The sequence below is a fragment of the Petromyzon marinus genome, chromosome 85 (assembly GCF_048934315.1).
Source record: "Petromyzon marinus isolate PM22_M1 ecotype Great Lakes invasive population chromosome 85, UKy_Petmar_22M1.pri1.0, whole genome shotgun sequence".
NCBI classification, from domain to species: domain Eukaryota; kingdom Metazoa; phylum Chordata; class Hyperoartia; order Petromyzontiformes; family Petromyzontidae; genus Petromyzon; species Petromyzon marinus.
Genome location: NC_133750.1, coordinates 4,552,285 through 4,572,950, shown reverse-complemented (window position 1 = coordinate 4,572,950; position 20,666 = coordinate 4,552,285).

Here is a 20,666-nt window from a genome sequence, read left to right as displayed (position 1 = left end):
TCCCACAGGGTTCAGTGTTAATCAGTGAGACTCCCACAGGGTTCAGTGTTAATCCGTGAGACTCCCACAAGGTTCAGTGTTAATCAGTGAAACTCCCACAGGGTTCAGGGGTAATCAGTGAGACTCCCACAGGGTTCAGTGTTAATCAGTGAGACTCCCACAGGGTTCAGTGTTAATCAGTGAGACTCCCACAGGGTTCAGTGTTAATCAGTGAGACTCCCATAGGGTTCAGTGTTAATCAGTGAAACTCCCATAGGGTTCAGTGTTAATCAGTGAGACTCCCATAGGGTTCAGTCTTAATCAGTGAGACTCCCACATGGTTCAGTGTTAATCAGTGAGACTCCCATAGGGTTCAGTGTTAATCAGTGAGACTCCCACATGGTTCAGTGTTAATCAGTGAGACTCCCACATGGTTCAGTGTTAATCCATGAGACTTTCACAAGGTTCAGTGTTAATCAGTGAAACTCCCACAGGGTTCAGGGGTAATCAGTGAGACTCCCACAGGGTTCAGTGTTAATCAGTGAGACTCCCACAGGGTTCAGTGTTAATCAGTGAGACTCCCACAGGGTTCAGTGTTAATCAGTGAGACTCCCACAGGGTTCAGTGTTAATCAGTGAGACTTCCACAGTGTTCAGTGTTAATCAGTGAGACTCCCACAGTGTTCAGTGTTAATCAGTGAGACTCCCACAGGGTTCAGTATTAATCAGTGAGACTCCCACAGGGTTCATGTGTTAATCAGTGAAACTCCCATAGGGTTCAGTGTTAATCAGTGAGACTCCCACAGGGTTCAGTGTTAATCAATGGGACTCCCACAGTGTCCAGTGTTAATCAGTGAGACTCCCACAGTGTTCAGTGTTAATCAGTGAGACTCCCACAGTGTTCAGTGTTAATCAGTGAGACTCCCATAGGGTTCAGTGTTAATCACTGAGACTTCCACAGGGTTCAGTGTTAATCAGTGAGACTCCCATAGGGTTCAGTGTTAATCAGTGAGAATCCCATAGAGGTCAGTGTTAATCAGTGAGACTCCCATAGGGTTCATTGTTAATCAGTGAGACTCCCATAGGGTTCAACGTTAATCTGTGAGACTCCCATAGGGTTCAGTGTTAATCATTGAGACTCCCACAGGGTTCAGTGTTAATCAGTGAGACTCCCATAGGGTTCAGTGTTAATCAGTGAGACTCCCATTGGGTTCAGTCTTAATCAGTGAGACTCCCACAGGGTTCAGTGTTAATCAGTGAGACTCCCATAGGGTTCAGTGTTAATCAGTGAGACTCCCACAGGGTTCAGTGTTAATCAGTGAGACTCCCACAGGGTTCAGTGTTAATCCGTGAGACTCCCACAAGGTTCAGTGTTAATCAGTGAAACTCCCACAGGGTTCAGGGGTAATCAGTGAGACTCCCACAGGGTTCAGTGTTAATCAGTGAGACTCCCACAGGGTTCAGTTTTAATCAGTGAGACTCCCACAGGGTTCAGTGTTAATCAGTGAGACTCCCATAGGGTTCAGTGTTAATCAGTGAGACTCCCACAGGGTTCAGTGTTAATCAGTGAAAATCCCATAGGGTTCAGTGTTAATCAGTGAGACTCCCACAGGGTTCAGTGTTAATCAGTGAGACTCCCATAGGGTTCAGTGTTAATCAGTGAGACTGCGACAGGGTTCAGTGTTAATCAGTGAGACTCCCACATGGTTCAGTGTTAATCCGTGAGACTTTCACAAGGTTCAGTGTTAATCAGTGAAACTCCCACAGGGTTCAGGGGTAATCAGTGAGACTACCACAGGGTTCAGTGTTAATCAGTGAGACTCCCACAGGGTTCAGTGTTAATCAGTGAGACTCCCACAGGGTTCAGTGTTAATCAGTGAGACTCTCACAGGGTTCAGTGTTAATCAATGAGACTTCCACAGTGTTCAGTGTTAATCAGTGAGACTCCCACAGTGTTCAGTGTTAATCAGTGAGACTCCCACAGGGTTCAGTATTAATCAGTGAGACTCCCACAGGGTTCATGTGTTAATCAGTGAAACTCCCATAGGGTTCAGTGTTAATCAGTGAGACTCCCACAGGGTTCAGTGTTAATCAATGAGACTCCCACAGTGTCCAGTGTTAATCAGTGAGACTCCCACAGTGTTCAGTGTTAATCAGTGAGACTCCCACAGTGTTCAGTGTTAATCAGTGAGACTCCCATAGGGTTCAGTGTTAATCACTGAGACTTCCACAGGGTTCAGTGTTAATCAGTGAGACTCCCATAGGGTTCAGTGTTAATCAGTGAGACTCCCATAGGGTTCAGTCTTAATCAGTGAGACTCCCACATGGTTCAGTCTTAATCAGTGAGACTCCCATAGGGTTCAGTGTTAATCAGTGAAACTCCCATAGGGTTCAGTGTTAATCAGTGAGACTCCCATAGGGTTCAGTCTTAATCAGTGAGACTCCCACATGGTTCAGTGTTAATCAGTGAGACTCCCACAGGGTTCAGTGTTAATCAGTGAGACTCCCACATGGTTCAGTGTTAATCCGTGAGACTTTCACAAGGTTCAGTGTTAATCAGTGAAACTCCCACAGGGTTCAGGGGTAATCAGTGAGACTCCCACAGGGTTCAGTGTTAATCAGTGAGACTCCCACAGGGTTCAGTGTTAATCAGTGAGACTCCCACAGGGTTCAGTGTTAATCAGTGAGACTCCCTCAGGGTTCAGTGTTAATCAATGAGACTTCCACAGTGTTCAGTGTTAATCAGTGAGACTCCCACAGTGTTCAGTGTTAATCAGTGAGACTCCCACAGGGTTCAGTATTAATCAGTGAGACTCCCACAGGGTTCATGTGTTAATCAGTGAGACTCCCACAGTGTTCAGTGTTAATCAGTGAGACTCCCATAGGGTTCAGTGTTAATCACTGAGACTTCCACAGGGTTCAGTGTTAATCAGTGAGACTCCCATAGCGTTCAGTGTTAATCAGTGAGAATCCCATAGAGGTCAGTGTTAATCATTGAGACTCCCACAGGGTTCAGTGTTAATCAGTGAGACTCCCATAGGGTTCAGTGTTAATCAGTGAGACTCCCACAGGGTTCAGTGTAAATCAGTGAGACTCGCTCAGGGTTCATGTGTTAAACAGTGAGACTCCCATAGGGTTCAGTGTTAATCAGTGAGACTCCCACAGGGTTCAGTGTTAATCAGTGAGACTCCCACAGTGTTCAGTGTTAATCAGTGACACTTCCACAGTGTTCATTGTTAATCAGTGAGACTCCCATAGGGTTCAGTGTTAATCCTTGAGAATCCCATAGAGTTAGGTGTTAATCAGTGAGACTCCCATAGGGTTAATTGTTAATCAGTGAGACTCCCATAGGGTTCAGTGTTAATCAGTGAGACTCCCATAGGTTTCAGTGTTAATCAGTGGGACTCCCACAGGGTTCATTGTTAATCAGTGAGACTCCCACAGGGTTCAGTGTTAATCAGTGAGACTCCCTCAGGGTTCAGTGTTAATCAGTGAGACTCCCATAGGGTTCAGTGTTAATCAGTGAGACTCCCATAGGGTTCAGTCTTAATCAGTGAGACTCCCACAGGGTTCAGTGTTAATCAGTGAGACTCCCATAGGGTTCAGTGTTAATCAGTGAGACTCCCACAGGGTTCAGTGTTAATCAGTGAGACTCCCACAGGGTTCAGTGTTAATCCGTGAGACTCCCACAGTGTTCAGTGTTAATCAGTGAAACTCCCACAGGGTTCAGGGGTAATCAGTGAGACTCCCACAGGGTTCAGTGTTAATCAGTGAGACTCCCACAGGGTTCAGTGTTAATCAGTGAGACTCCCACAGGGTTCAGTGTTAATCAGTGAGACTCCCATAGGGTTCAGTGTTAATCAGTGAGACTCCCACAGGGTTCAGTGTTAATCAGTGAAAATCCCATAGGGTTCAGTGTTAATCAGTGAGACTCCCACAGGGTTCAGTGTTAATCAGTGAGACTCCCATAGGGTTCATTGTTAATCAGTGAGACTCCGACAGGGTTCAGTGTTAATCAGTGAGTCTCCCACAAGGTTCATGTGTTAATCAGTGAGACTCCCATAGGGTTCAGTTTTAATCAATGAGACTTCCATAGGGTTCAGTGTTAATCAGTGAGACTCCCACAGGGTTCAGTGTTAATCAGTGAGACTCCCATAGGGTTCAGTGTTAATCAATGAGACTCCCACAGGGTTCATTGTTAATCAGTGAGACTCCCACAGGGTTCAGTGGTAATCAATGAGACTCCCACAGGGTTCAGTGTTAATCAGTGAGACTCCCACAAGGTTCAGTGTTAATCAGTGAGACTCCCACAGGGTTCAGTGTTAATCAGTGAGACTCCCATAGGGTTCAGTGTTAATCAGTGAAACTCCCACAGGGTTCATTGTTAATCAGTGAGTATCCCACAGGGTTCAGTGTTAATCAGTGAGACTCCCACAGGGTTCAGTGTTAATCAGTGAGACTCCCATAGGGTTAAGTGTTAATCAGTGAGACTCCCATACGGTTCAGTGTTAATCAGTGAGACTCCCACAGGTCTCAGTGATAATCAGTGCGACTCCCATAGGGTTCAGTGTTAATCAGTGAGACTCCCATAGGGTTCAGTGTTAATCAGTGAGACTCCCATATTGTTCAGTGTAAATCAGTGAGACTCCCACAGGGTTCATGTGTGAATCATTGAGACTCCCTCAGGGTTCATGTGTTAATCAGTGAGACTCCCATAGGGTTCAGTGTTAATCAGTGAGACACCCACAGTGTTCAGTGTTAATCAGTGAGACTCCCACAGGGTTCAGTGTTAATCAGTGAGACTCCCACAGTGTTCAGTGTTAATCAGTGAGACTCCCACAGGGTTCATTGTTAATCAGTGAGACTCCCTCAGGGTTCAGTGTTAATCAGTGAGAATCCCACAGGGTTCAGTGTTAATCAGTGAGCCTCCCATAGGGTCAATTGTTAATCAGTGAGACTCCCATACAGTTCAGTGTTAATCAGTGAGACTCCCATAGGTGTCTGTGTTAATCAGTGAGACTCCAACTGGGTTCAGTGTTAATCAGTGAGAATCCCTCAGGGTTCAGTATTAATCAGTGAGACTCCCATAGGGTTAAGTGTTAATCAGTGAAACTCCCATAGGGTGCAGTGTTAATCAGTGAGAATCCCATAGGGTTCAGTCTTAATCAGTGAGACTCCCACATGGTTCAGTGTTAATCAGTGAGAATCCCATAGGGTTCAGTGTTAATCAGTGAGACTCCCACAGGGTTCAGTGTTAATCAGTGAGACTCCCACAGGGTTCAGTGTTAAACAGTGAGACTCCCACAGGGTTCAGTGTTAATCAGTGAGACTCCCACAGGGTTCAGTGTTAATCAGTGAGGCTTCCACAGTGTTCAGTGTTAATCAGTGAGACTCCCACAGGGTTCAGTATTAATCAGTGAGACTCCCACAGGGTTCATGTGTTAATCAGTGAAACTCCCATAGGGTTCAGTGTTAATCAGTGAGACTCCCACAGGGTTCAGTGTTAATCAGTGAGACTCCCACAGGGTTCAGTGTTAATCAGTGAGACTCCCACAGGGTTCAGTGTTAATCAGTGAGACTCCCATAGGGTTAAGTGTTAATCAGTGAGACTCCCATACGGTTCAGTGTTAATCAGTGAGACTCCCACAGGTCTCAGTGATAATCAGTGCGACTCCCATAGGGTTCAGTGTTAATCAGTGAGACTCCCATAGGGTTCAGTGTTAATCAGTGAGACTCCCATATTGTTCAGTGTAAATCAGTGAGACTCCCACAGGGTTCATGTGTGAATCATTGAGACTCCCTCAGGGTTCATGTGTTAATCAGTGAGACTCCCATAGGGTTCAGTGTTAATCAGTGAGACACCCACAGTGTTCAGTGTTAATCAGTGAGACTCCCACAGGGTTCAGTGTTAATCAGTGAGACTCCCACAGTGTTCAGTGTTAATCAGTGAGACTCCCACAGGGTTCATTGTTAATCAGTGAGACTCCCTCAGGGTTCAGTGTTAATCAGTGAGACTCCCACAGGGCTCAGTGTTAATCAGTGAGCCTCCCATAGGGTTAATTGTTAATCAGTGAGACTCCCATAGGGTTCAGTGTTAATCAGTGAGACTCCCATAGGTGTCAGTGTTAATCAGTGAGACTCCCACTGGGTTCAGTGTTAATCAGTGAGAATCCCTCAGGGTTCAGTGTTAATCAGTGAGACTCCCATATTGTTCAGTGTAAATCAGTGAGACTCCCACAGGGTTCATGTGTGAATCATTGAGACTCCCTCAGGGTTAAGTGTTAATCAGTGAGACTCCCATACGGTTCAGTGTTAATCAGTGAGACTCCCACAGGTCTCAGTGATAATCAGTGCGACTCCCATAGGGTTCAGTGTTAATCAGTGAGACTCCCATAGGGTTCAGTGTTAATCAGTGAGACTCCCATATTGTTCAGTGTAAATCAGTGAGACTCCCACAGGGTTCATGTGTGAATCATTGAGACTCCCTCAGGGTTCATGTGTTAATCAGTGAGACTCCCATAGGGTTCAGTGTTAATCAGTGAGACACCCACAGTGTTCAGTGTTAATCAGTGAGACTCCCACAGGGTTCAGTGTTAATCAGTAAGACTCCCACAGTGTTCAGTGTTAATCAGTGAGACTCCCACAGGGTTCATTGTTAATCAGTGAGACTCCCTCAGGGTTCAGTGTTAATCAGTGAGAATCCCACAGGGTTCAGTGTTAATCAGTGAGCCTCCCATAGGGTTAATTGTTAATCAGTGAGACTCCCATAGAGTTCAGTGTTAATCAGTGAGACTCCCATAGGTGTCTGTGTTAATCAGTGAGACTCCAACTGGGTTCAGTGTTAATCAGTGAGAATCCCTCAGGGTTCAGTATTAATCAGTGAGACTCCCATAGGGTTAAGTGTTAATCAGTGAAACTCCCATAGGGTGCAGTGTTAATCAGTGAGACTCCCATAGGGTTCAGTCTTAATCAGTGAGACTCCCACATGGTTCAGTGTTAATCAGTGAGACTCCCATAGGGTTCAGTGTTAATCAGTGAGACTCCCACAGGGTTCAGTGTTAGTCAGTGAGACTCCCACAGGGTTCAGTGTTAATCAGTGAGACTCCCTCAGGGTTCAGTGTTAATCAGTGAGACTCCCACTGGGTTCAGTGTTAATCAGTGAGAATCCCTCAGGGTTCAGTGTTAATCAGTGAGACTCCCATATTGTTCAGTGTAAATCAGTGAGACTCCCACAGGGTTCATGTGTGAATCATTGAGACTCCCTCAGGGTTCATGTGTTAATCAGTGAGACTCCCATAGGGTTCAGTGTTAATCAGTGAGACACCCACAGTGTTCAGTGTTAATCAGTGAGACTCCCACAGGGTTCAGTGTTAATCAGTGAGACTCCCACAGTGTTCAGTGTTAATCAGTGAGACTCCCACAGGGTTCATTGTTAATCAGTGAGACTCCCTCAGGGTTCAGTGTTAATCAGTGAGACTCCCACAGGGCTCAGTGTTAATCAGTGAGCCTCCCATAGGGTTAATTGTTAATCAGTGAGACTCCCATAGGGTTCAGTGTTAATCAGTGAGACTCCCATAGGTGTCAGTGTTAATCAGTGAGACTCCCACTGGGTTCAGTGTTAATCAGTGAGAATCCCTCAGGGTTCAGTGTTAATCAGTGAGACTCCCATAGGGTTAAGTGTTAATCAGTGAAACTCCCATAGGGTTCAGTGTTAATCAGTGAGACTCCCATAGGGTTCAGTCTTAATCAGTGAGACTCCCACATGGTTCAGTGTTAATCAGTGAGACTCCCATAGGGTTCAGTGTTAATCACTGAGACTTCCACAGGGTTCAGTGTTAATCAGTGAGACTCCCATAGGGTTCAGTGTTAATCAGTGAGAATCCCATAGAGGTCAGTGTTAATCAGTGAGACTCCCATAGGGTTCAACGTTAATCTGTGAGACTCCCATAGGGTTCAGTGTTAATCATTGAGACTCCCACAGGGTTCAGTGTTAATCAGTGAGACTCCCATAGGGTTCAGTGTTAATCAGTGAGACTCCCATAGGGTTCAGTGTTAATCCTTGAGAATCCCATAGAGTTCGGTGTTAATCAGTGAGACTCCCATAGGGTTAATTGTTAATCAGTGAGACTCCCATAGGGTTCAGTGTTAATCAGTGAGACTCCCATAGGTTTCAGTGTTAATCAGTGGGACTCCCACAGGGTTCATTGTTAATCAGTGAGACGCCCACAGGGTTCAGTGTTAATCAGTGAGACTCCCTCAGGGTTCAGTGTTAATCAGTGAGACTCCCATAGGGTTCAGTGTTAATCAGTCAGACTCCCATAGGGTTCAGCCTTAATCAGTGAGACTCCCACAGGGTTCAGTGTTAATCAGTGAGACTCCCATAGGGTTCAGTGTTAATCAGTGAGACTCCCACAGGGTTCAGTGTTAATCAGTGAGACTCCCACAGGGTTCAGTGTTAATCCGTGAGACTCCCACAAGGTTCAGTGTTAATCAGTGAAACTCCCACAGGGTTCAGGGGTAATCAGTGAGACTCCCACAGGGTTCAGTGTTAATCAGTGAGACTCCCACAGGGTTCAGTGTTAATCAGTGAGACTCCCACAGGGTTCAGTGTTAATCAGTGAGACTCCCATAGGGTTCAGTGTTAATCAGTGAGACTCCCACAGGGTTCATTTTTAATCAGTGAGACTCCCACAGGGTTCAGTGGTAATCAGTGAGACTCCCACAGGGTTCAGTGTTAATCAGTGAGACTCCCACAAGGTTCAGTGTTAATCAGTGAGACTCCCACAGGGTTCAGTGTTAATCAGTGAGACTCCAATAGGGTTCAGTGTTAATCAGTGAAACTCCCACAGGGTTTATTGTTAATCAGTGAGTATCCCACAGGGTTCAGTGTTAATCAGTGAAACTCCCACAGGGTTCAGGGGTAATCAGTGAGACTCCCACAGGGTTCAGTGTTAATCAGTGAGACTCCCACAGGGTTCAGTGTTAATCAGTGAGACTCCCACAGGGTTCAGTGTTAATCAGTGAGACTCCCACAGGGTTCAGTGTTAATCAGTGAGACTTCCACAGTGTTCAGTGTTAATCAGTGAGACTCCCACAGTGTTCAGTGTTAATCAGTGAGACTCCCACAGGGTTCAGTATTAATCAGTGAGACTCCCACAGGGTTCATGTGTTAATCAGTGAAACTCCCATAGGGTTCAGTGTTAATCAGTGAGACTCCCACAGGGTTCAGTGTTAATCAATGAGACTCCCACAGTGTCCAGTGTTAATCAGTGAGACTCGCACAGTGTTCAGTGTTAATCAGTGAGACTCCCACAGTGTTCAGTGTTAATCAGTGAGACTCCCATAGGGTTCAGTGTTAATCACTGAGACTTCCACAGGGTTCAGTGTTAATCAGTGAGACTCCCATAGGGTTCAGTGTTAATCAGTGAGAATCCCATAGAGGTCAGTGTTAATCAGTGAGACTCCCATAGGGTTCATTGTTAATCAGTGAGACTCCCATAGGGTTCAACGTTAATCTGTGAGACTCCCATAGGGTTCAGTGTTAATCATTGAGACTCCCACAGGGTTCAGTGTTAATCAGTGAGACTCCCATAGGGTTCAGTGTTAATCAGTGAGACTCCCATAGGGTTCAGTGTTAATCCTTGAGAATCCCATAGAGTTCGGTGTTAATCAGTGAGACTCCCATAGGGTTAATTGTTAATCAGTGAGACTCCCATAGGGTTCAGTGTTAATCAGTGAGACTCCCATAGGTTTCAGTGTTAATCAGTGGGACTCCCACAGGGTTCATTGTTAATCAGTGAGACTCCCACAGGGTTCAGTGTTAATCAGTGAGACTCCCTCAGGGTTCAGTGTTAATCAGTGAGACTCCCATAGGGTTCAGTGTTAATCAGTCAGACTCCCATAGGGTTCAGCCTTAATCAGTGAGACTCCCACAGGGTTCAGTGTTAATCAGTGAGACTCCCACAGGGTTCAGTGTTAATCAGTGAGACTCCCATAGGGTTCAGTGTTAATCAGTGAGACTCCCATAGGGTTCAGTGTTAATCCTTGAGAATCCCATAGAGTTCGGTGTTAATCAGTGAGACTCCCATAGGGTTAATTGTTAATCAGTGAGACTCCCATAGGGTTCAGTGTTAATCAGTGAGACTCCCATAGGTTTCAGTGTTAATCAGTGGGACTCCCACAGGGTTCATTGTTAATCAGTGAGACGCCCACAGGGTTCAGTGTTAATCAGTGAGACTCCCTCAGGGTTCAGTGTTAATCAGTGAGACTCCCATAGGGTTCAGTGTTAATCAGTCAGACTCCCATAGGGTTCAGCCTTAATCAGTGAGACTCCCACAGGGTTCAGTGTTAATCAGTGAGACTCCCATAGGGTTCAGTGTTAATCAGTGAGACTCCCACAGGGTTCAGTGTTAATCAGTGAGACTCCCACAGGGTTCAGTGTTAATCCGTGAGACTCCCACAAGGTTCAGTGTTAATCAGTGAAACTCCCACAGGGTTCAGGGGTAATCAGTGAGACTCCCACAGGGTTCAGTGTTAATCAGTGAGACTCCCACAGGGTTCAGTGTTAATCAGTGAGACTCCCACAGGGTTCAGTGTTAATCAGTGAGACTCCCATAGGGTTCAGTGTTAATCAGTGAGACTCCCACAGGGTTCAGTGTTAATCAGTGAAAATCCCATAGGGTTCAGTGTTAATCAGTGAGACTCCCACAGGGTTCAGTGTTAATCAGTGAGACTCCCATAGGGTTCAGTGTTAATCAGTGAGACTCCGACAGGGTTCAGTGTTAATCAGTGAGTCTCCCACAAGGTTCATGTGTTAATCAGTGAGACTCCCATAGGGTTCAGTTTTAATCAATGAGACTTCCATAGGGTTCAGTGTTAATCAGTGAGACTCCCACAGGGTTCAGTGTTAATCAGTGAGACTCCCATAGGGTTCAGTGTTAATCAGTGAGACTCCCACAGGGTTCATTTTTAATCAGTGAGACTCCCACAGGGTTCAGTGGTAATCAGTGAGACTCCCACAGGGTTCAGTGTTAATCAGTGAGACTCCCACAAGGTTCAGTGTTAATCAGTGAGACTCCCACAGGGTTCAGTGTTAATCAGTGAGACTCCAATAGGGTTCAGTGTTAATCAGTGAAACTCCCACAGGGTTTATTGTTAATCAGTGAGTATCCCACAGGGTTCAGTGTTAATCAGTGAAACTCCCACAGGGTTCAGGGGTAATCAGTGAGACTCCCACAGGGTTCAGTGTTAATCAGTGAGACTCCCACAGGGTTCAGTGTTAATCAGTGAGACTCCCACAGGGTTCAGTGTTAATCAGTGAGACTCCCACAGGGTTCAGTGTTAATCAGTGAGACTTCCACAGTGTTCAGTGTTAATCAGTGAGACTCCCACAGTGTTCAGTGTTAATCAGTGAGACTCCCACAGGGTTCAGTATTAATCAGTGAGACTCCCACAGGGTTCATGTGTTAATCAGTGAAACTCCCATAGGGTTCAGTGTTAATCAGTGAGACTCCCACAGGGTTCAGTGTTAATCAATGAGACTCCCACAGTGTCCAGTGTTAATCAGTGAGACTCGCACAGTGTTCAGTGTTAATCAGTGAGACTCCCACAGTGTTCAGTGTTAATCAGTGAGACTCCCATAGGGTTCAGTGTTAATCACTGAGACTTCCACAGGGTTCAGTGTTAATCAGTGAGACTCCCATAGGGTTCAGTGTTAATCAGTGAGAATCCCATAGAGGTCAGTGTTAATCAGTGAGACTCCCATAGGGTTCATTGTTAATCAGTGAGACTCCCATAGGGTTCAACGTTAATCTGTGAGACTCCCATAGGGTTCAGTGTTAATCATTGAGACTCCCACAGGGTTCAGTGTTAATCAGTGAGACTCCCATAGGGTTCAGTGTTAATCAGTGAGACTCCCATAGGGTTCAGTGTTAATCCTTGAGAATCCCATAGAGTTCGGTGTTAATCAGTGAGACTCCCATAGGGTTAATTGTTAATCAGTGAGACTCCCATAGGGTTCAGTGTTAATCAGTGAGACTCCCATAGGTTTCAGTGTTAATCAGTGGGACTCCCACAGGGTTCATTGTTAATCAGTGAGACTCCCACAGGGTTCAGTGTTAATCAGTGAGACTCCCTCAGGGTTCAGTGTTAATCAGTGAGACTCCCATAGGGTTCAGTGTTAATCAGTCAGACTCCCATAGGGTTCAGCCTTAATCAGTGAGACTCCCACAGGGTTCAGTGTTAATCAGTGAGACTCCCATAGGGTTCAGTGTTAATCAGTGAGACTCCCACAGGGTTCAGTGTTAATCAGTGAGACTCCCACAGGGTTCAGTGTTAATCCGTGAGACTCCCACAAGGTTCAGTGTTAATCAGTGAAACTCCCACAGGGTTCAGGGGTAATCAGTGAGACTCCCACAGGGTTCAGTGTTAATCAGTGAGACTCCCACAGGGTTCAGTGTTAATCAGTGAGACTCCCACAGGGTTCAGTGTTAATCAGTGAGACTCCCATAGGGTTCAGTGTTAATCAGTGAGACTCCCACAGGGTTCAGTGTTAATCAGTGAAAATCCCATAGGGTTCAGTGTTAATCAGTGAGACTCCCACAGGGTTCAGTGTTAATCAGTGAGACTCCCATAGGGTTCAGTGTTAATCAGTGAGACTCCGACAGGGTTCAGTGTTAATCAGTGAGTCTCCCACAAGGTTCATGTGTTAATCAGTGAGACTCCCATAGGGTTCAGTTTTAATCAATGAGACTTCCATAGGGTTCAGTGTTAATCAGTGAGACTCCCACAGGGTTCAGTGTTAATCAGTGAGACTCCCATAGGGTTCAGTGTTAATCAGTGAGACTCCCACAGGGTTCATTTTTAATCAGTGAGACTCCCACAGGGTTCAGTGGTAATCAGTGAGACTCCCACAGGGTTCAGTGTTAATCAGTGAGACTCCCACAAGGTTCAGTGTTAATCAGTGAGACTCCCACAGGGTTCAGTGTTAATCAGTGAGACTCCAATAGGGTTTAGTGTTAATCAGTGAAACTCCCACAGGGTTTATTGTTAATCAGTGAGTATCCCACAGGGTTCAGTGTTAATCAGTGAAACTCCCACAGGGTTCAGGGGTAATCAGTGAGACTCCCACAGGGTTCAGTGTTAATCAGTGAGACTCCCACAGGGTTCAGTGTTAATCAGTGAGACTCCCACAGGGTTCAGTGTTAATCAGTGAGACTCCCACAGGGTTCAGTGTTAATCAGTGAGACTTCCACAGTGTTCAGTGTTAATCAGTGAGACTCCCACAGTGTTCAGTGTTAATCAGTGAGACTCCCACAGGGTTCAGTATTAATCAGTGAGACTCCCACAGGGTTCATGTGTTAATCAGTGAAACTCCCATAGGGTTCAGTGTTAATCAGTGAGACTCCCACAGGGTTCAGTGTTAATCAATGAGACTCCCACAGTGTCCAGTGTTAATCAGTGAGACTCCCACAGTGTTCAGTGTTAATCAGTGAGACTCCCACAGTGTTCAGTGTTAATCAGTGAGACTCCCACAGGGTTCAGTGTTAATCAGTGAGACTCCCACAGGGTTCAGTGTTAATCCGTGAGACTCCCACAAGGTTCAGTGTTAATCAGTGAAACTCCCACAGGGTTCAGGGGTAATCAGTGAGACTCCCACAGGGTTCAGTGTTAATCAGTGAGACTCCCACAGGGTTCAGTGTTAATCAGTGAGACTCCCACAGGGTTCAGTGTTAATCAGTGAGACTCCCATAGGGTTCAGTGTTAATCAGTGAGACTCCCACAGGGTTCGGTGTTAATCAGTGAAAATCCCATAGGGTTCAGTGTTAATCAGTGAGACTCCCACAGGGTTCAGTGTTAATCAGTGAGACTCCCATAGGGTTCAGTGTTAATCAGTGAGACTCCGACAGGGTTCAGTGTTAATCAGTGAGTCTCCCACAAGGTTCATGTGTTAATCAGTGAGACTCCCATAGGGTTCAGTTTTAATCAATGAGACTTCCATAGGGTTCAGTGTTAATCAGTGAGACTCCCACAGGGTTCAGTGTTAATCAGTGAGACTCCCATAGGGTTCAGTGTTAATCAGTGAGACTCCCACAGGGTTCATTTTTAATCAGTGAGACTCCCACAGGGTTCAGTGGTAATCAGTGAGACTCCCACAGGGTTCAGTGTTAATCAGTGAGACTCCCACAAGGTTCAGTGTTAATCAGTGAGACTCCCACAGGGTTCAGTGTTAATCAGTGAGACTCCAATAGGGTTTAGTGTTAATCAGTGAAACTCCCACAGGGTTTATTGTTAATCAGTGAGTATCCCACAGGGTTCAGTGTTAATCAGTGAAACTCCCACAGGGTTCAGGGGTAATCAGTGAGACTCCCACAGGGTTCAGTGTTAATCAGTGAGACTCCCACAGGGTTCAGTGTTAATCAGTGAGACTCCCACAGGGTTCAGTGTTAATCAGTGAGACTCCCACAGGGTTCAGTGTTAATCAGTGAGACTTCCACAGTGTTCAGTGTTAATCAGTGAGACTCCCACAGTGTTCAGTGTTAATCAGTGAGACTCCCACAGGGTTCAGTATTAATCAGTGAGACTCCCACAGGGTTCATGTGTTAATCAGTGAAACTCCCATAGGGTTCAGTGTTAATCAGTGAGACCCCCACAGGGTTCAGTGTTAATCAATGAGACTCCCACAGTGTCCAGTGTTAATCAGTGAGACTCCCACAGTGTTCAGTGTTAATCAGTGAGACTCCCACAGTGTTCAGTGTTAATCAGTGAGACTCCCATAGGGTTCAGTGTTAATCACTGAGACTTCCACAGGGTTCAGTGTTAATCAGGGAGACTCCCATAGGGTTCAGTGTTAATCAGTGAGAATCACATAGAGGTCAGTGTTAATCAGTGAGACTCCCATAGGGTTCATTGTTAATCAGTGAGACTCCCATAGGGTTCAACGTGAATCTGTGAGACTCCCATAGGGTTCAGTGTTAATCATTGAGACTCCCACAGGGTTCAGTGTTAATCAGTGAGACTCCCATAGGGTTCAGTGTTAATCAGTGAGACTCCCATAGGGTTCAGTGTTAATCCTTGAGAATCCCATAGAGTTCGGTGTTAATCAGTGAGACTCCCATAGGGTTAATTTTTAATCAGTGAGACTCCCATAGGGTTCAGTGTTAATCAGTGAGACTCCCATAGGTTTCACTGTTAATCAGTGGGACTCCCACAGGGTTCATTGTTAATCAGTGAGACTCCCACAGGGTTCAGTGTTAATCAGTGAGACTCCCTCAGGGTTCAGTGTTAATCAGTGAGACTCCCATAGGGTTCAGTGTTAATCAGTGAGCCCCCCATAGGGTTCAGTCTTAATCAGTGAGACTACCACAGGGTTCAGTGTTAATCAGTGAGACTCCCATAGGGTTCGGTGTTAATCAGTGAGACTCCCATAGGGTTCAGTGTTAATCAGTGAGACTCCCACAGGGTTCATTTTTAATCAGTGAGACTCCCACAGGGTTCAGTGGTAATCAGTGAGACTCCCACAGGGTTCAGTGTTAATCAGTGAGACTCCCACAAGGTTCAGTGTTAATCAGTGAGACTCCCACAGGGTTCAGTGTTAATCAGTGAGACTCCAATAGGGTTCAGTGTTAATCAGTGAAACTCCCACAGGGTTTATTGTTAATCAGTGAGTATCCCACAGGGTTCAGTGTTAATCAGTGAAACTCCCACAGGGTTCAGGGGTAATCAGTGAGACTCCCACAGGGTTCAGTGTTAATCAGTGAGACTCCCACAGGGTTCAGTGTTAATCAGTGAGACTCCCACAGGGTTCAGTGTTAATCAGTGAGACTCCCACAGGGTTCAGTGTTAATCAGTGAGACTTCCACAGTGTTCAGTGTTAATCAGTGAGACTCCCACAGTGTTCAGTGTTAATCAGTGAGACTCCCACAGGGTTCAGTATTAATCAGTGAGACTCCCACAGGGTTCATGTGTTAATCAGTGAAACTCCCATAGGGTTCAGTGTTAATCAGTGAGACTCCCACAGGGTTCAGTGTTAATCAATGAGACTCCCACAGTGTCCAGTGTTAATCAGTGAGACTCCCACAGTGTTCAGTGTTAATCAGTGAGACTCCCACAGTGTTCAGTGTTAATCAGTGAGACTCCCATAGGGTTCAGTGTTAATCACTGAGACTTCCACAGGGTTCAGTGTTAATCAGTGAGACTCCCATAGGGTTCAGTGTTAATCAGTGAGAATCACATAGAGGTCAGTGTTAATCAGTGAGACTCCCATAGGGTTCATTGTTAATCAGTGAGACTCCCATAGGGTTCAACGTGAATCTGTGAGACTCCCATAGGGTTCAGTGTTAATCATTGAGACTCCCACAGGGTTCAGTGTTAATCAGTGAGACTCCCATAGGGTTCAGTGTTAATCAGTGAGACTCCCATAGGGTTCAGTGTTAATCCTTGAGAATCCCATAGAGTTCGGTGTTAATCAGTGAGACTCCCATAGGGTTAATTTTTAATCAGTGAGACTCCCATAGGGTTCAGTGTTAATCAGTGAGACTCCCATAGGGTTCAGTGTTAATCAGTGAGACTCCCATAGGGTTCAGTCTTAATCAGTGAGACTACCACAGGGTTCAGTGTTAATCAGTGAGACTCCCATAGGGTTCGGTGTTAATCAGTGAGACTCCCACAGGGTTCAGTGTTAATCAGTGAGACTCCCACAGGGTTCAGTGTTAATCCGTGAGACTCCCACAAGGTTCAGTGTTAATCAGTGAAACTCCCACAGGGTTCAGGGGTAATCAGTGAGACTCCCACAGGGTTCAGTGTTAATCAGTGAGACTCCCACAGGGTTCAGTGTTAATCAGTGAGACTCCCACAGGGTTCAGTGTTAATCAGTGAGACTCCCATAGGGTTCAGTGTTAATCAGTGAGACTCCCACAGGGTTCAGTGTTAATCAGTGAAAATTCCATAGGGTTCAGTGTTAATCAGTGAGACTCCCACAGGGTTCAGTGTTAATCAGTGAGACTCCCACAGGGTTCAGTGTTAATCAGTGAGACTCCCATAGGGTTCAGTGTTAATCAGTGAGACTCCCACAGGGTTCAGTGTTAATCAGTGAAAATCCCATAGGGTTCAGTGTTAATCAGTGAGACTCCCACAGGGTTCAGTGTTAATCAGTGAGACTCCCATAGGGTTCAGTGTTAATCAGTGAGACTCCGACAGGGTTCAGTGTTAATCAGTGAGTCTCCCACAAGGTTCATGTGTTAATCAGTGAGACTCCCATAGGGTTCAGTTTTAATCAATGAGACTTCCATAGGGTTCAGTGTTAATCAGTGAGACTCCCACAGGGTTCAGTGTTAATCAGTGAGACTCCCATAGGGTTCAGTGTTAATCAGTGAGACTCCCACAGGGTTCATTTTTAATCAGTGAGACTCCCACAGGGTTCAGTGGTAATCAGTGAGACTCCCACAGGGTTCAGTGTTAATCAGTGAGACTCCCACAAGGTTCAGTGTTAATCAGTGAGACTCCCACAGGGTTCAGTGTTAATCAGTGAGACTCCAATAGGGTTCAGTGTTAATCAGTGAAACTCCCACAGGGTTTATTGTTAATCAGTGAGTATCCCACAGGGTTCAGTGTTAATCAGTGAAACTCCCACAGGGTTCAGGGGTAATCAGTGAGACTCCCACAGGGTTCAGTGTTAATCAGTGAGACTCCCACAGGGTTCAGTGTTAGTCAGTGAGACTCCCACAGGGTTCAGTGTTAATCAGTGAGACTCCCACAGGGTTCAGTGTTAATCAGTGAGACTTCCACAGTGTTCAGTGTTAATCAGTGAGACTCCCACAGTGTTCAGTGTTAATCAGTGAGACTCCCACAGGGTTCAGTATTAATCAGTGAGACTCCCACAGGGTTCATGTGTTAATCAGTGAAACTCCCATAGGGTTCAGTGTTAATCAGTGAGACTCCCACAGGGTTCAGTGTTAATCAATGAGACTCCCACAGTGTCCAGTGTTAATCAGTGAGACTCGCACAGTGTTCAGTGTTAATCAGTGAGACTCCCACAGTGTTCAGTGTTAATCAGTGAGACTCCCATAGGGTTCAGTGTTAATCACTGAGACTTCCACAGGGTTCAGTGTTAATCAGTGAGACTCCCATAGGGTTCAGTGTTAATCAGTGAGAATCCCATAGAGGTCAGTGTTAATCAGTGAGACTCCCATAGGGTTCATTGTTAATCAGTGAGACTCCCATAGGGTTCAACGTTAATCTGTGAGACTCCCATAGGGTTCAGTGTTAATCATTGAGACTCCCACAGGGTTCAGTGTTAATCAGTGAGACTCCCATAGGGTTCAGTGTTAATCAGTGAGACTCCCATAGGGTTCAGTGTTAATCCTTGAGAATCCCATAGAGTTCGGTGTTAATCAGTGAGACTCCCATAGGGTTAATTGTTAATCAGTGAGACTCCCATAGGGTTCAGTGTTAATCAGTGAGACTCCCATAGGTTTCAGTGTTAATCAGTGGGACTCCCACAGGGTTCATTGTTAATCAGTGAGACTCCCACAGGGTTCAGTGTTAATCAGTGAGACTCCCTCAGGGTTCAGTGTTAATCAGTGAGACTCCCATAGGGTTCAGTGTTAATCAGTCAGACTCCCATAGGGTTCAGCCTTAATCAGTGAGACTCCCACAGGGTTCAGTGTTAATCAGTGAGACTCCCATAGGGTTCAGTGTTAATCAGTGAGACTCCCACAGGGTTCAGTGTTAATCAGTGAGACTCCCACAGGGTTCAGTGTTAATCCGTGAGACTCCCACAAGGTTCAGTGTTAATCAGTGAAACTCCCACAGGGTTCAGGGGTAATCAGTGAGACTCCCACAGGGTTCAGTGTTAATCAGTGAGACTCCCACAGGGTTCAGTGTTAATCAGTGAGACTCCCACAGGGTTCAGTGTTAATCAGTGAGACTCCCATAGGGTTCAGTGTTAATCAGTGAGACTCCCACAGGGTTCAGTGTTAATCAGTGAAAATCCCATAGGGTTCAGTGTTAATCAGTGAGACTCCCACAGGGTTCAGTGTTAATCAGTGAGACTCCCATAGGGTTCAGTGTTAATCAGTGAGACTCCGACAGGGTTCAGTGTTAATCAGTGAGTCTCCCACAAGGTTCATGTGTTAATCAGTGAGACTCCCATAGGGTTCAGTTTTAATCAATGAGACTTCCATAGGGTTCAGTGTTAATCAGTGAGACTCCCACAGGGTTCAGTGTTAATCAGTGAGACTCCCATAGGGTTCAGTGTTAATCAGTGAGACTCCCACAGGGTTCATTTTTAATCAGTGAGACTCCCACAGGGTTCAGTGGTAATCAGTGAGACTCCCACAGGGTTCAGTGTTAATCAGTGAGACTCCCACAAGGTTCAGTGTTAATCAGTGAGACTCCCACAGGGTTCAGTGTTAATCAGTGAGACTCCAATAGGGTTTAGTGTTAATCAGTGAAACTCCCACAGGGTTTATTGTTAATCAGTGAGTATCCCACAGGGTTCAGTGTTAATCAGTGAAACTCCCACAGGGTTCAGGGGTAATCAGTGAGACTCCCACAGGGTTCAGTGTTAATCAGTGAGACTCCCACAGGGTTCAGTGTTAATCAGTGAGACTCCCACAGGGTTCAGTGTTAATCAGTGAGACTCCCACAGGGTTCAGTGTTAATCAGTGAGACGTCCACAGTGTTCAGTGTTAATCAGTGAGACTCCCACAGTGTTCAGTGTTAATCAGTGAGACTCCCACAGGGTTCAGTATTAATCAGTGAGACTCCCACAGGGTTCATGTGTTAATCAGTGAAACTCCCATAGGGTTCAGTGTTAATCAGTGAGACTCCCACAGGGTTCAGTGTTAATCAATGAGACTCCCACAGTGTCCAGTGTTAATCAGTGAGACTCCCACAGTGTTCAGTGTTAATCAGTGAGACTCCCACAGTGTTCAGTGTTAATCAGTGAGACTCCCATAGGGTTCAGTGTTAATCACTGAGACTTCCACAGGGTTCAGTGTTAATCAGGGAGACTCCCATAGGGTTCAGTGTTAATCAGTGAGAATCACATAGAGGTCAGTGTTAATCAGTGAGACTCCCATAGGGTTCATTGTTAATCAGTGAGACTCCCATAGGGTTCAACGTGAATCTGTGAGACTCCCATAGGGTTCAGTGTTAATCATTGAGACTCCCACAGGGTTCAGTGTTAATCAGTGAGACTCCCATAGGGTTCAGTGTTAATCAGTGAGACTCCCATAGGGTTCAGTGTTAATCCTTGAGAATCCCATAGAGTTCGGTGTTAATCAGTGAGACTCCCATAGGGTTAATTTTTAATCAGTGAGACTCCCATAGGGTTCAGTGTTAATCAGTGAGACTCCCATAGGTTTCACTGTTAATCAGTGGGACTCCCACAGGGTTCATTGTTAATCAGTGAGACTCCCACAGGGTTCAGTGTTAATCAGTGAGACTCCCTCAGGGTTCAGTGTTAATCAGTGAGACTCCCATAGGGTTCAGTGTTAATCAGTGAGCCCCCCATAGGGTTCAGTCTTAATCAGTGAGACTACCACAGGGTTCAGTGTTAATCAGTGAGACTCCCATAGGGTTCGGTGTTAATCAGTGAGACTCCCATAGGGTTCAGTGTTAATCAGTGAGACTCCCACAGGGTTCATTTTTAATCAGTGAGACTCCCACAGGGTTCAGTGGTAATCA